This window comes from Lissotriton vulgaris, unplaced genomic scaffold (assembly GCF_964263255.1).
Source record: "Lissotriton vulgaris unplaced genomic scaffold, aLisVul1.2 SCAFFOLD_759, whole genome shotgun sequence".
In the NCBI taxonomy this organism is placed as follows: Eukaryota; Metazoa; Chordata; class Amphibia; order Caudata; family Salamandridae; genus Lissotriton; species Lissotriton vulgaris.
Window position 1 is genome coordinate 763,560 of NW_028243518.1, and position 12,957 is coordinate 776,516.

The following is a 12,957-nucleotide window of genomic DNA, read 5'->3' on the forward strand; positions in this document are numbered from 1 at the left end:
ATCCCAATACCAGAATAGTCTAGTTCGAGAGCAACTAAGAGACTCATTAGTAGATCATAATGCAGGTTTGAAGACACCGTGTTGCAGAGACACAAATCCAGAGCCCATTCAAAATTGCAATCCAGGCAGTGGAAAACTGGCTGCACGCACGCAAAGTACAAATACTTGAAAGACAAACCATACGCCACACTTAGAGTAGCCAGTGGCAACGATCCATAGTATTCAAGTATCCGGTTACGAAGCTGGCGGAGCCGGGGCGGATTGTCGAGGGGCACAGAATGTGCAACCAATTTTCAGCAAGAAAATCAACAGCAATATACTGGCAGTAAGAGCAAGTATTAATGGGAAACCTTCAAACAGGCTGGAAAAAATAGAATGAAAAAATGCCGGTATTACACCGAATATAGTTTCGAAAGAGGTCACTAGGGCCAGAACTAACTACTTTAAAAAAGTGTGCCAAGCCTGTGCTTGAGGAGGCATTAAAGATAGTGTGAATCAATGCCTCAAAATGCAGGGGGAGATCTGTGTTTAGTAATGTCAGGACTTATCGAACGGCGCCTGCCTAGCAACTAAGAACTACATTTCCCATGATCCTCGGGTGGGAGGAAGTATAACTATCAGAAAAGCTCATTGGCCGGTGCGCGTAATTCTGGATAATTCCTGCATTGCCGATGTCTGACGAGTCTGTTTCCGGGTTGATGTGATCGCCCGTTCTGAAATTTCCTTGCTGATTAGAACTTGGAAGCTGCCGCACGTCTTGGTTCTGGTTCGGTAAGAGCTTGGCCCTGTGCTAAATAGATCGGAGCGCGGTGGAGAAATCCAACCACGCGTTATCGACTTCTGTTACTGCATTAGTGCTTTCAAAAGGAGCGTGGAGTGTCTGTTTAACTCGCGCTGCCGTTTTTTCTTATTCTTTTGTCGGTGCCTTAGAGAGCAGCACAGAGTTGGTAACAGTCTCGTGTTACCGTTCTTCTGTATTCTTTACCCGTGCAGGGGTGTTGAGCAGCGGAACGCTGTGGTTTACTACTACGCGCTACCGTTGCCCTTGTGAGGCACTTTTTTGCTATTTCCTATTTCTCCGGAGCGGCAGTGATGATTGTAACCACACGCGGCCGGATACTAGGTGGTTTTCTTTGGGCTATTGTGAGAGTGGAGCACGTGGTGGTCACAACCACGCGTTACCGTTACCCGTTTGTTGGATAACTATGCAGCTCTGCGCAGAGCGCAGTGGTGGTCGCAACCACGCGCTGCCGTCTGCCTTAACTTTCTAGGAGTACTCCTTCAGCTTGTTGAATCTTCATTGTGGAAGTTATTTCTTAGTAAAGTGCCTTTTTTTGGGACAGGAAGGAGACCTGAAACTTACTAAGAGACTTTCTTTATAGTATTGGGAAGAAAGGGAAATTTCACGATCCCATTTGTAGTACAAAGAACCCCTTATCTTTTCAAAGACACTTTATTTATTTATGGTACGCTGCTTGCGTCGAACACTGTTTTCTGTCATCATATGTTAATGGTGTATAGAGTCCATGCTATTCATGTAATGTCTTTTCGTTTACGGAAGCATAAAGACTGAATGACTGTTTGATGAATACAGAAAGTATGTTGTGCTCCAACTCATAACAGGTATACAGGGTTTAGTGAGATTACATGAATGTAGAAATATCTCTGGGCCTTGTTTATATTTTTCTTGTTCTTTTGTTGTTTCAGGTTCCTTTCCCTGCGGACCCTTCCCTTTTCTTTCCCTCGCCTGATAGTTTGAACCCCCTGTGTAATTTATTCAGGGTGTTGGTGACATCAGGAGGTGGACCCTTATTTTCGACATCTGGATCCTGCGGAGCATATCTGTAACACTGGGCAGGGGCCGGGAGGGAAAGACCCTATTGATACGGAGTGGTGGCGTAGTGAATTGACGCCCCCCCCTCTCTGCCCCATTTCCAGCATGACTGGAACAGTGGAGATGTCTGTCCGTGGGACATAGCCGACAAACTGGAAGATGACGGCGCCTTTAAGTTGAAGACCCCAGAGAACAAGGCTCCGCCCCCTGATGAAGACGCGGGATTCCTGTTAGACCTGGCACCTTGGCGTGAGTCTCCCTTCCACTTTTTGCTGATGTGCCTCAGATGTTTTTGCTGGTGTTCGATGCTCAGGGCACTATGCCACGGCCAATCCGTGCCGCGGTGCAAGTGCTCCCTATATAAAGTGTATCCGTAATTGATTTCGATGATTGGCTTATTTGGTTTACTGTCAGTCCCCAGTAACGTGCACCAGGAGTGCCGGGGCTTGTAGATATAAATGCCGCTAGTGGGCCTGCAGCGCTGGTTGCGCCACCCACCGAAGCGGCCTCGTAAAAGATGTCTCGGGTCCGACATTGCAGACCCTGCGTACAGTCTGGTACTGTCACGCTGACTATGCAAGTGCCCACACTTGCCAGTCCCTAAACCTTCCCTAACCTTCATATCAGTCACCCCTATGGTAGGCCCACGGGCAGGGTGCATTGTAAGCGTAAGGTAGGACAAGCCCTGATGTGTGTGGCATGTCCTAGTAGTGAATTACCTCCCTTTTGCGTTCTTCACTATTGAAGGGCTGCCTGTTCTCTTAGGCCAAGGTGAGCGGCTGGAACTATTACACGCCATAGTCCCGGCCGGCTCAGGGAACACGGTGGCGTGTCGAGTTTGGTATGCCTGAACTCAGAATAATAAAATACTTCCTTTAGCAAGGTTTATTTTAATATCCTGTGTTTGCAACTGCTACTTTTAGAAAGTTAGCATTTGCTCACCTGACTATTTCAGCCCGCCTCTGCCAGGATGTGTATCTGCTGTCTGGGTTTGTGTGAGTGACAGGGCTGGGGAATTCCCAGGGACAGTCTGGGTGACCAGGTGGTGAATAGAGTGCTTACACCAGGATCGGTGGGCGGAGTAGTCCTTGACTCTGAATAGGTTTGTGCTCCACCACCACAATGCTGGCTCCACCTCCTGCAGAGCGTCTGATGTCCCTGCCCTGCACCCTGAAAGAAGACGGCAGCGTCCTGTCAACAGAGTACTCCAAAACCGGGTTGAACCAGGCTCAGGCCCCCTGACCTGCCAAAAGAAAAGAAACAGAGTATAAAGGTAGGAGCCCTACTCCTAAGAAATTAGATCCAGTTTGGACCACGACGAACCTCTGCCTGACTAGAAGGACCACGAGAAGCTGAGGAGAAGGAATCCTGCAGTGGTGCCTTGCTGAGGACGGAGAGGAAAAGACCAAAAAGGACTTTGAAGACTTGTGCCTGAAACTATCTCCAAGGGCTTGATCACGAGCTTGCCCCCTGAATGGAACCCCAGGACCATTGGGTTCTATTCTGCCTGTGCCCGTTTGCTGTTGGGCCTTTAGTTCTTATTCCCTCGCCAGAGTTGTGGCTCGGGTGCCTTCGCCCTCCAAGGTCGTGACAGCTCGGAGCCTGGTCACCCCGCCGCAGAGAGCCCCGCTCAACCTTGAGTCGCTCTCCGCTTCAGTGCCGGGCCGCCCGCTCTCCCGTCACCTTGCCTGCTACGGAGCACGCTGTGCGCCTCTCATCTTCTCTCGCCGGAATCTGCACGGAGCGCATCTGATAGCCTCGGACGGTCCGTACGTCGTAACGTACCCGACTGTCTCGTTTTGCCCTCCTGCATACCAAGGCCGTGCCGCACCTCAAGAAGGTCTTCCGTACTTTGGTACCGAAGGCCCGGTGCTGCACCCGTCTGCCGAGAACGCGACACCCCACACAGATCCACAGGTACAAACTGGTGTGCTAAGAAGTAGTACGCCCTGCAGGCCTGAACGGCGCCTCGCCCCATGAGCTGCATCAGATCCCGGATCGCCATAACCCTCCACACGGTCCCGCTCACCTGCCTCACACCTCGAGGGGGCTCCAAGCGGGATAGATCCTTTGGAGAACCGTTGGCCTCGTCCAGGGTCCGCCCTCACCAGTAGCCGCGCCTGAAACGCCTCGGACACTCATCACAAGGTACATTGGAACTTTATCCCGAGTTCGCATCGGATCCAGGGTCCGCAACGTTTGTTTTCCCTGTCATCGTACCTTGCTAACCAAGAACACTTAAGAACAATTGCCTATTTAAATCTGGTGGCCTTCATTCGCTAAACGTTATATGGTCTTGTGATAATTCTGCAGATATTTTTACATAAAGTCTACGTATTTTTGATACAATCCTACGACTGGTGTCCGTTTGTGGTGGGTCAGTGGGTTTCCTGTATTTTTTTTTTAAATTATATTTTTATTGCAGAGTTATAAACTACAGGATACAATTAAACAGCCAGCACACTTGTGGGCTCCCCCCATCCAATGATAGTTCACAGTCGTACACAGCCATTCAGCCCGCATCCCGGAGGCCGGGCGGCATATCACATCGCTCAAAAAGGAACACATCACAGTGTACGTCCCATTGGGACCCTGGCTGGAAGGACGTTTTGTGTATCTGCTTTTACCCCCCCACCCACAACAACATTCCCGTCAGCCATCTCCGTGATAATCAATGAAATCGCCCTTACCGGGGCCTGCCCTAGGCTATATGGACCTTCGCACCTGGCCGTTCCACCCAGTCGGTCTACCCTCCACTCAGTGCCCACCGTCCCAGTAGATCCAAGGCCCTAACAAGCAACCCTCCCAATGGCTTCCGGCCCTCCCCAAACCCCCTACAACCAACCCCCCCAAAGCCCCCCCTCCCCTGGCAACTGCTAAGGTGTGTGCTTCGCCCTATCGAATTGGATGGGTCCACTACAGTGCGTAGGACCATACTTCTGTGTTCGCCCCGCGGTGTCCAGCGGCTTAGTTCTCGCCTTCCTCATCCTCAACCAAAGAATCACGCAAAGCCTGTACCACTAACTCCCATGCACGCGCCGCATCCAGTGCCTTCTCATTCCCCAACTTTACTGCTTGCTTCATCCGGAGCACACTCTCGCAGTCAGACCACCGCAGCAGCTCATTCTTCCATCTACGCAGTGAGGGACCTCCCCTGGACTTCCAGTGCCACGATATTTCCCTCTGTGCCAATATCAGACCCAGGTCTATGAATTTACTTGTCACCTTGGTGTGCTTAGTATGCGGGAACCAGAGCAGTAGGCACGCCGCCATGTCGAATTCTACCTCCCTGTCAGTCACTTCATTCAGGAGCTCCCCTACCTCCGCCCAATAGGTCCCCAGTTGTGGACACCCCCAAAACAAGTGGTCCATGTCCGCCCCTAGGGACGAACACCGGGGGCAACAGGCATCCGGCACCCGAAAGTACCGCTGTAGTCTCTCAGGAGTTAAATAGGCCCCATGGAGCACATAGAAATGGACCTGCTGAAAGCGCGCGTTCCTAGTGCCCTTCCACGTGCGTCGCAGGATATGGCCCCATGCCGTATCCGGTATGGGCCGGCCAACGCTCACCTCCCATTTAGCTTTGAGCCCGTGGAGTGGTTCCAGCCCTTCGTTCAGCATCCTATTATGGAGGCACGTCACAGCTTTGAATGTACCAGCCGCCATTACTACATATTGGCACGCCATAGTCGTCGCGGGTTCCAAGAGCCCCTCTTTCCAGTGCTTTTGTACGGCAGCCACAACTGCCGCATGTAGGAGGAAACCCCCCTCAGGCAGTCCGAACTGGTCCCGGAGCACTTCGAACGGCGCCAAAGCCCCATCTACGTACAAGTCGCCCACCACCTGCAACCCCGCCTCCTCCCAATCCAACAACGGGGACCAATCTCCTCCGTGCGGCAATGCCGTCAACATCCCGATCGGGATCTCCGGGGCATAAGGCCGCGATGCCCTCGCTCTCCGAAGGCTCCTCTGCCAGCACAGCCGGAGCGTCCGCTCTTCCATGGTGAGGGCCCGTAGCTCGAGCCGCTGCTGCATGATGATGTAGGACAGCACGTGGCGCTGTATACCCCGATCCCGGTCCTCCTCCGGTCCCCGGAACACCCTGGCTACATTCTGCGTGAGGACCTGCAGCTGCGCCGCTAGATAATACAGCTCCAGGTCGGGCACGGCCATGCCCCCTTCCAGCTTGGGGCGAAGTAGCGTGCTCAGGGCTATTCTGCGGCGGCCATGCCCCCATAGAAAGCCAGTTATCATTGACCGCAGTTCCTTAAATACCCCCTGGGGTATCCAGACAGGCAGCGTCCGGAAATAATATAGGAAGCGGGGGAGCGCCACCATTTTCAACAGTGCTATCCTGCCCAGGACTGTCAGCGGGAGGGTCGACCAGAAAGTCAAGCTGCCCCGCAGCGCCCGGACACAGCGGCCAATGTTACCCTCCAAAAGGTCCGCGGCCGAGTGGTAAATGCGGACGCCCAAGTAGGTGATGCAAGAGGGTTCCCATACCAAACCCAAATCGCTGCTAGGGGCTGGCGATCCCGCTCTCAGCGGAAACACGCAAGTCTTCGCCCGATTGACCTTAAGGCCCGACAGCCGGCCGAACTCAGACAGCAGATCCATCGCTCCAACCAATGCCCCCGAGGTGTCAGCTAGGTACAGGAGCAAGTCATCCGCATAGAGCGATATATAATGCCATTGCCCATCACTCACTATCCCCGCGTATCGGTCGCCTGACCTCGCATGGACCGCCAAGGGTTCCATCGCCAGGGCAAACAACAGAGGGGAGAGGGAGCACCCCTGTCGTGTTCCCCTGCCCACCGGGTACGCCTCAGACACCAGGCCGCCCAATCGCACTCTCGCCGTCGCCGAGGTATATAAGACCCTCGTCCACCTTCGAAACCCGTCACCCATGCCAAACCTCTCCAGCACACCATCCAGGAAAGGCCATTCCAAGCTATCGAAGGCCTTCTCGATGTCCACAGACAGAACCGCCGGCACTCCCTCCCCATCCAAGATGGCGTCCATTATTCCCACCAGGCGGCGGATATTCATCGCCGTGCTCCTCGTGGGTATAAACCCGGCCTGGTCCCTGTGCACCAGGCCCGTCATATGCGGGGCCAGTCTGGTGGCTAGGATGCGACTCAGGATTTTATAGTCCACCGTCAGCATGGACAGCGGGCGATAAGACCTCACGTCCTCGGCATCCCGGTCAGGCTTGAGGAGCGGTACTATCAAGGCCTCCCGCATGGACCCAGGCAATGCCCCCTTCTCGAAGGCTTCCGTATACACCACCAGCAGCCTGGGCGCCAGGTTGTCCACATAATGTTGATAGAACTCGATGGGCAGTCCGTCCACCCCGGGCGTCTTGTTACGGGCCATATGTTTGATGGCCACCCGAATTTCCGTAAGCGTGATCGGGCTACCCAGTTCCCTCGCGTCCTCCTCGTCCAGGACCGGGAGCGGCCTCTCCCCCAAGTACTCCGCGATGTCCTGAACCCCCACTCCCAGCTGGCTCCGGTACAGTTCCTCATAGTATCCCCTGAAGCGGTCCAATACAGCCGCCTGGGAGTACACCATCTCTCCCTGCGCATTATTAATGCTGAGAATCGGGCAGCCCCTAAGTTCCGGGTTAGCTAGTCTGGCCAAGAGGGTACCCACCTTGTCCCTCTCTGCGTGTGCCCTGATAATGTACTGCCTATAGTCATAACATCTCAACCGTTCCGTCTCCGCGGCTACCACTTCCTTCGCCTCCAACAACTGGGCCTGTAGGCCTGGCCTAGCTGGCCTGCGGCGCTCCAAGTCCCTCAAAGTTTCCTCCGCTTTCATTAGGTCATTCAGCACAGTCGTACGAGCATTCGAGAACCTGCCCAAACACACCCCTCTCACCACCACTTTCATTGCATCCCATTCAGTAGATCTACTCGCAGCCGTGCCTTCATTCACACCGAAATAACTATCAATGCCCTGCCGGACCGCATCGGCAAACACAGAATCCTCTAGCGTCTCCGGGCGAAGCCGCCATGTTGGTATCACTGAGCGCTCCCTCTGCCACTGAATATGCACCAATAGGGGGTTATGATCGGATATAGTCCTAGCCAGGTACTCCGCATGGGTAATCAATGGGGCTAGGGATCCCCCGCAAAGCACCGAGTCGATCCTGACATGCAGATCATGGAGAGCGGAATAAAAGGAATAATCCCTGGTTCCCCTGTGCCCCTCCCTCCAGATATCCAGCAACCCCCATCGTTCCTGCCAGTCCTTCCTGTGCGCGGCCAGCCTGCGCACAGGAGAGTCTACCAGGGGGGGATGGGACCTATCCAGAGCAACATCCGTAATCGAGTTGAAGTCCCCCCCTAGCACTATCGGACCCGCCAGGAAAGAGGCCAAGGACCCCGAGAGGCTATCGAAGTATCGGCCTTGGTCAGTGTTCGGTGCATAAACACAACAGAAAACCACATCCCGTCCATATAATCTCCCCTCCACCGCTACAAACCTGCCATCCGGATCTACTACTTGATTCAGCACTTGAAAGGGGATCCCCGCCCTCACCCAGATCAATACCCCCCTGGCATACGCCGAGTAAGTGGTGCCAAAGACCTGGCCCCGCCATCTTTTCTGCAAGGCAGCGCACTCCTTTTTGGTGAGATGAGTCTCCTGGAGCATAGCAATCTGAACCCCCCTGCGTACCAGGTATGCATGTACTTTGTGACGTTTCACCATAGTCCGCAGCCCCCGGACATTCCACGTTAGGCATTTCAAGTTAGGTAATGTCCCCATTCCAACTCCGTACAATCCGAATCAAATAACAACGATCCACGGCCCTCCCAATGCAGTTGCCCCCCCCCCAAACAGTCCCAAAACTGAAACAGTACCCAAACCCCACTCCCCAGGACAGAGCACACGAACCCAATGGCCGCCCCCATCCAAACCTTGATCCAACTTCTCACACACTTACCCTGTGGTCTCCACCACAGTCGACCTTAAGGGCCTAGGGGGGGTGAGTCGCCGCCGACCCCAGCTTGCGGAGCCCGCGTCCCGCACTTCATCCCCTCCAAACACACAGCTCCCCCTCCCGGCAACCCGCCCCCCGTCAACAGGATATCACCCTACCATGAAGTCCCGATCTAGTCCCAGTTCTATCTCAGCCGCAGAAAATAACATCCGAAGTCTGTGGGGTTACTATTGGCCCCTTCTGGCTCTCCGCCTCCGAAAGTTCCTCTCCTGTTCTGCTGCCTTCCCCTCCCGAGTCCGTTTCGGCCCGTTCACTGTTCTGTTGCGACCCTGTAATGGCCGCCGTCGCTGCGAGTGCATCCCTCTTCTCCGCCGCCATTTGAGCCTCCCGTTTCTCCCGCTAGCGCCTGTTGCGGGATCTGATGCGTTGTGACTGCCGTACCCGGGGCTGCTTGGGTTGGTCTCGCCGACTTTGGTGTGATCTGTCCGTCCCCGCTCTATACGACTCAAGCCATTGCCAGACTTCGTCCGGAGTCTGGAAAAAGTGCGTGGTGCCATCCATGATAATCCGCAGTTTGGCCGGGTAGAGCAAGGAGTACTGGATGCTTTCCTCCCTGAGCTCCTTCTTCACAGCAAGGAACGATGCCCTGTCCTTCTGGACCGCCTGCGTATAATCGGGAAAGATCGTTACCTTGCTGTTCTCCACCTCATAAGGGCCCGACATCCTGGCCCGCTGGATGAGGAGATTTCGGTCCTTGTAGTGGAGGAGCCGCACCACCATCGGTCGGGGGGGGGGGCGGCCAAGTCCCGGCGGGCGAGCGGGCACCCGGTGAGCTCGCTCCAGAGTGAAAAATGGAGTAAGCCCCTCCGGCGCCACCACAGTGCGGAACCAGTTCTCCATGTAGGCCACCGCATCCTCCCCCTCAATCCGTTCCGGCAGGCCTACGACCCGCACGTTGTTCCGCCTATTGCGGCCTTCGGCATCCTCCGCCCTCCGCTCCAGTGTGTCCAGTCGGGCCAAAATGTCCGTGATCCTGTGCTCCGCGGTCACCACCGATGGCTTCAGGTCCAGCAACAGTTGGTCATGATCCTTGACCCGATCCGCCAGCTTCGCGTGATCCGCGCGTAGCAGCCCCAGGCCCGTGGCCACTTGGGCAATGTCATTGTGCAATGCCTCCTTAGTGGAGGTAATCGCCTCAAGGATGGCATCCAAACGCCGGTTCAGCCGCTGTTCCTGATCAAGCTCCGGGGAGGGACTCTCACGCAGCCGAGTCGATGTCGCCGAATCCCCCTCGCGGCTCCCGGGCATCGGCCCTCCGATCGCCGCCATGTCAGGGCGCTGCGTCACAAGTCCGGCCACCCGTACTGCGGGTACACCCGTGGGTCCGTGCCTGCCACCGGGCACCGGGCAGTGCTATGTACCCGCCGACGTTCTCAGGAACAATGGCCAGGCGGACGAGCTCCGTTCCGTCCCCCCTCTTTGGCCTGCGGGGGGAAGGATGGGTCTTAGGGCGGCGGCCAGCAAGGGCCCCCGATCTTCTGGGTGAGTCGGGTCAGCGTCCCCTGGTCTCAGGACATCGCGCCGCCAATCCTAGTGTGCCGGGCAGCCGGGTGCAGGGTCCCTTGCTACTTAGCGACACCCGGACTCAGGGCTGAAGTTCGGGACCGTCTGACCTCCTCGCCGCCATTTTCTTCACACCCTGGGTTACACCTCGGCCGCCTCTTCTCTCGATCTCTTCGGGGCCAGCAGTCCCCCAGCGACTCCCCGATTACGCCCGGCTGTCCCCTTACACTTCAGAGGGCAGAAGCGTCGTCTCCGGGTCGCCTAGGGTCCCGAAAAACAGGAGAATTAGCGGGATTCCGCGCGGAGCTGCGAGCTCACGCCGCCATCCCGATCGGCGTCCAAGCCACGCCCCCCGTGGGTTTCCTGTATGTGATCATAAATGCTTAACTAACTATGGCCCTGAAGATTAGCCTTGTCTGCTCGCGCCACACTACCTAGAGGGTGAGCAAGGGTTATTTCTAAAGGAGTAGTTCTCTTACCCAGACTAGAGGAGAGGGTCCCTGTTTGTCACAAGTGCATACCTGTGCCAACCAGAGACCCCCGAGTCTAACAATTCCTAATGGGTAAAAGCCAGGAAGAAGTTATCCTGGCGTGTGACGTCACCCTTGGAGGAGCGAGAGCAGGAGAGCCGAGTGGAGCGGAGGCAGGAGCGTTTGGAGCAGAACCCGAGGACGACAGGAGTAAGCCAGGAGGCCACCGGATTTGTGATTCGCTGTGCTACACTCCTGAGGGAGGAGTGTGGCTACAGCAGGTACGGCAGCATTTGGCGGGCTGGGTAGGAAGACCGGGATCTTTGAGACCGTAACCTCGTTATCAATAGCCTTACCCACACCGACCGTCACAACCCTTTCCCCTCCTAGTGTAAACATAACCCTCCTCACGCGTTGACACATCGCCTCACTATTACCTGTATGTTCGAGTGTATGTGTATAGCACCGTAGCACTGGTGATCCCTGCACTTACCTGGTTCCCTGTGGGCTAAAATAGATAAAGAACCTGTCCTGACAGTCTGTACCCTTTCTTTTCACGGCGGAGACCAACCCAGCCTGAGAGTACAGTAGAAGACAGGAAGCCCTGAACACCCCTGAAGATTGCCTCAGAGCCAGGTCGAATCAAGACCCGATACAGAAGCCATCACGGACCCCCGGGATTTTCAGAAAGACAGACTGACAACCTGCCACAAAAAGACCTTTTCCAAAGTAAAACCATACCTACCCCGAGCTGGTCTTCAATCTCTTTTTGATCCCACGTCACAACTGGTGTCAGAAGTGGGATCTCCCCCTTCCATCCCTCAACAGAAGATGGACCAGTTAATACAGCACCTTATAAAGGGGCAAGAAAAGCTAGAATGGGGGGTAGAAACACAAATGACGTCAGCCCAAGCAGACAGGGATGTTTTCAAGAACACCATTACGGCCCAAATAGAAGGATTAAATAAATCGGTCCAACAACCCAGTGCTCTATTAGGTGGGGAGCGAAGAGCCACTCCGGCGCACCCCTCCGGAGTATCATTACAGAAATATAATGCAGGGGAGGACCCAGATGCCTTTTTAACCAACTTTGAACGAGCAGCCAGGGTCTGTGGTTGGGCCGAAGAAAAATGGCCGTTTTTTTTAGCCCCCTTGTTAACAGGGGAAGCTCAGGCTGCATACCAGGTGGCCAATGCCACAGGGAATACGCCATATCAAGAGATCAAAGAAATAATCCTGGACCACTTAGAAGTAGACCCCGAGGCCTATCGTGTACGGTTCAGGAAGGAAAAAGGAATACCCGGTGAAAACCACAAGACCCTATATCTCCGGTTGAAAATGGCAGCCGATAAGTGGCTTAAACCCGAGAGTAGAACCAAAGAAGAAATAATGACAAGTATATACTTGGAACAATTTCTGGAAGCGTTACCGTACAGAACCCAACATTGGCTTAAGCAACATTCTGGACATACTGCTCAGCAAGCCGTAAAAATGGCCACCAACACCAATTATTCCCGGGCACAGCCTTGATCCCTCCCTTGGGATCAAGAAAAATCAACAAAGACATCCGCAGTACCAAAGCCGGAGAGAAAGTTCAAAGTCGGTCCAGAACAGCCAAAAGTGAAACCCATGAGAATGGAACCAGTTTTCAAAGGCCCACGGTGCTTCGAGTGCGACAAATGGGGCCATATCGCGAGACTGTGTCCTAGAAGAAAGTCCCCCAAAGAACCAATAGAGGTTGGGTACATACCTAAGGCCGTGATGTACACCGCTGAGATGGGACCTTTTCTTTCTATGTAAGGGTAACGGTCATTCAACGACAAATAAGGGCGCTGTTGGACTCAGGATTCTGACAGTCAGTTATCCAAAAGAAACTAGTGCTACTGCAACAGCTCATCCCCAAATCATTAGTCTATATTAGATGTGTACATGGGGACGTAAAACCCTATCCGTTGGCCCACATCACGATTACCACTGTAGGGAGAACTCCTTGTTCAGTGAGAGTAGGACTGGTAGACTCCCTTCCGGAAGACCTCATAATAGGGGTAGATATCCCGGAGTTTTTGGACCTATTTCAGAGGGAAATTAAAGAACTCAAACCAGAGAAACCTAATACATGCCCGGCCTTCTTGTCTACTGAA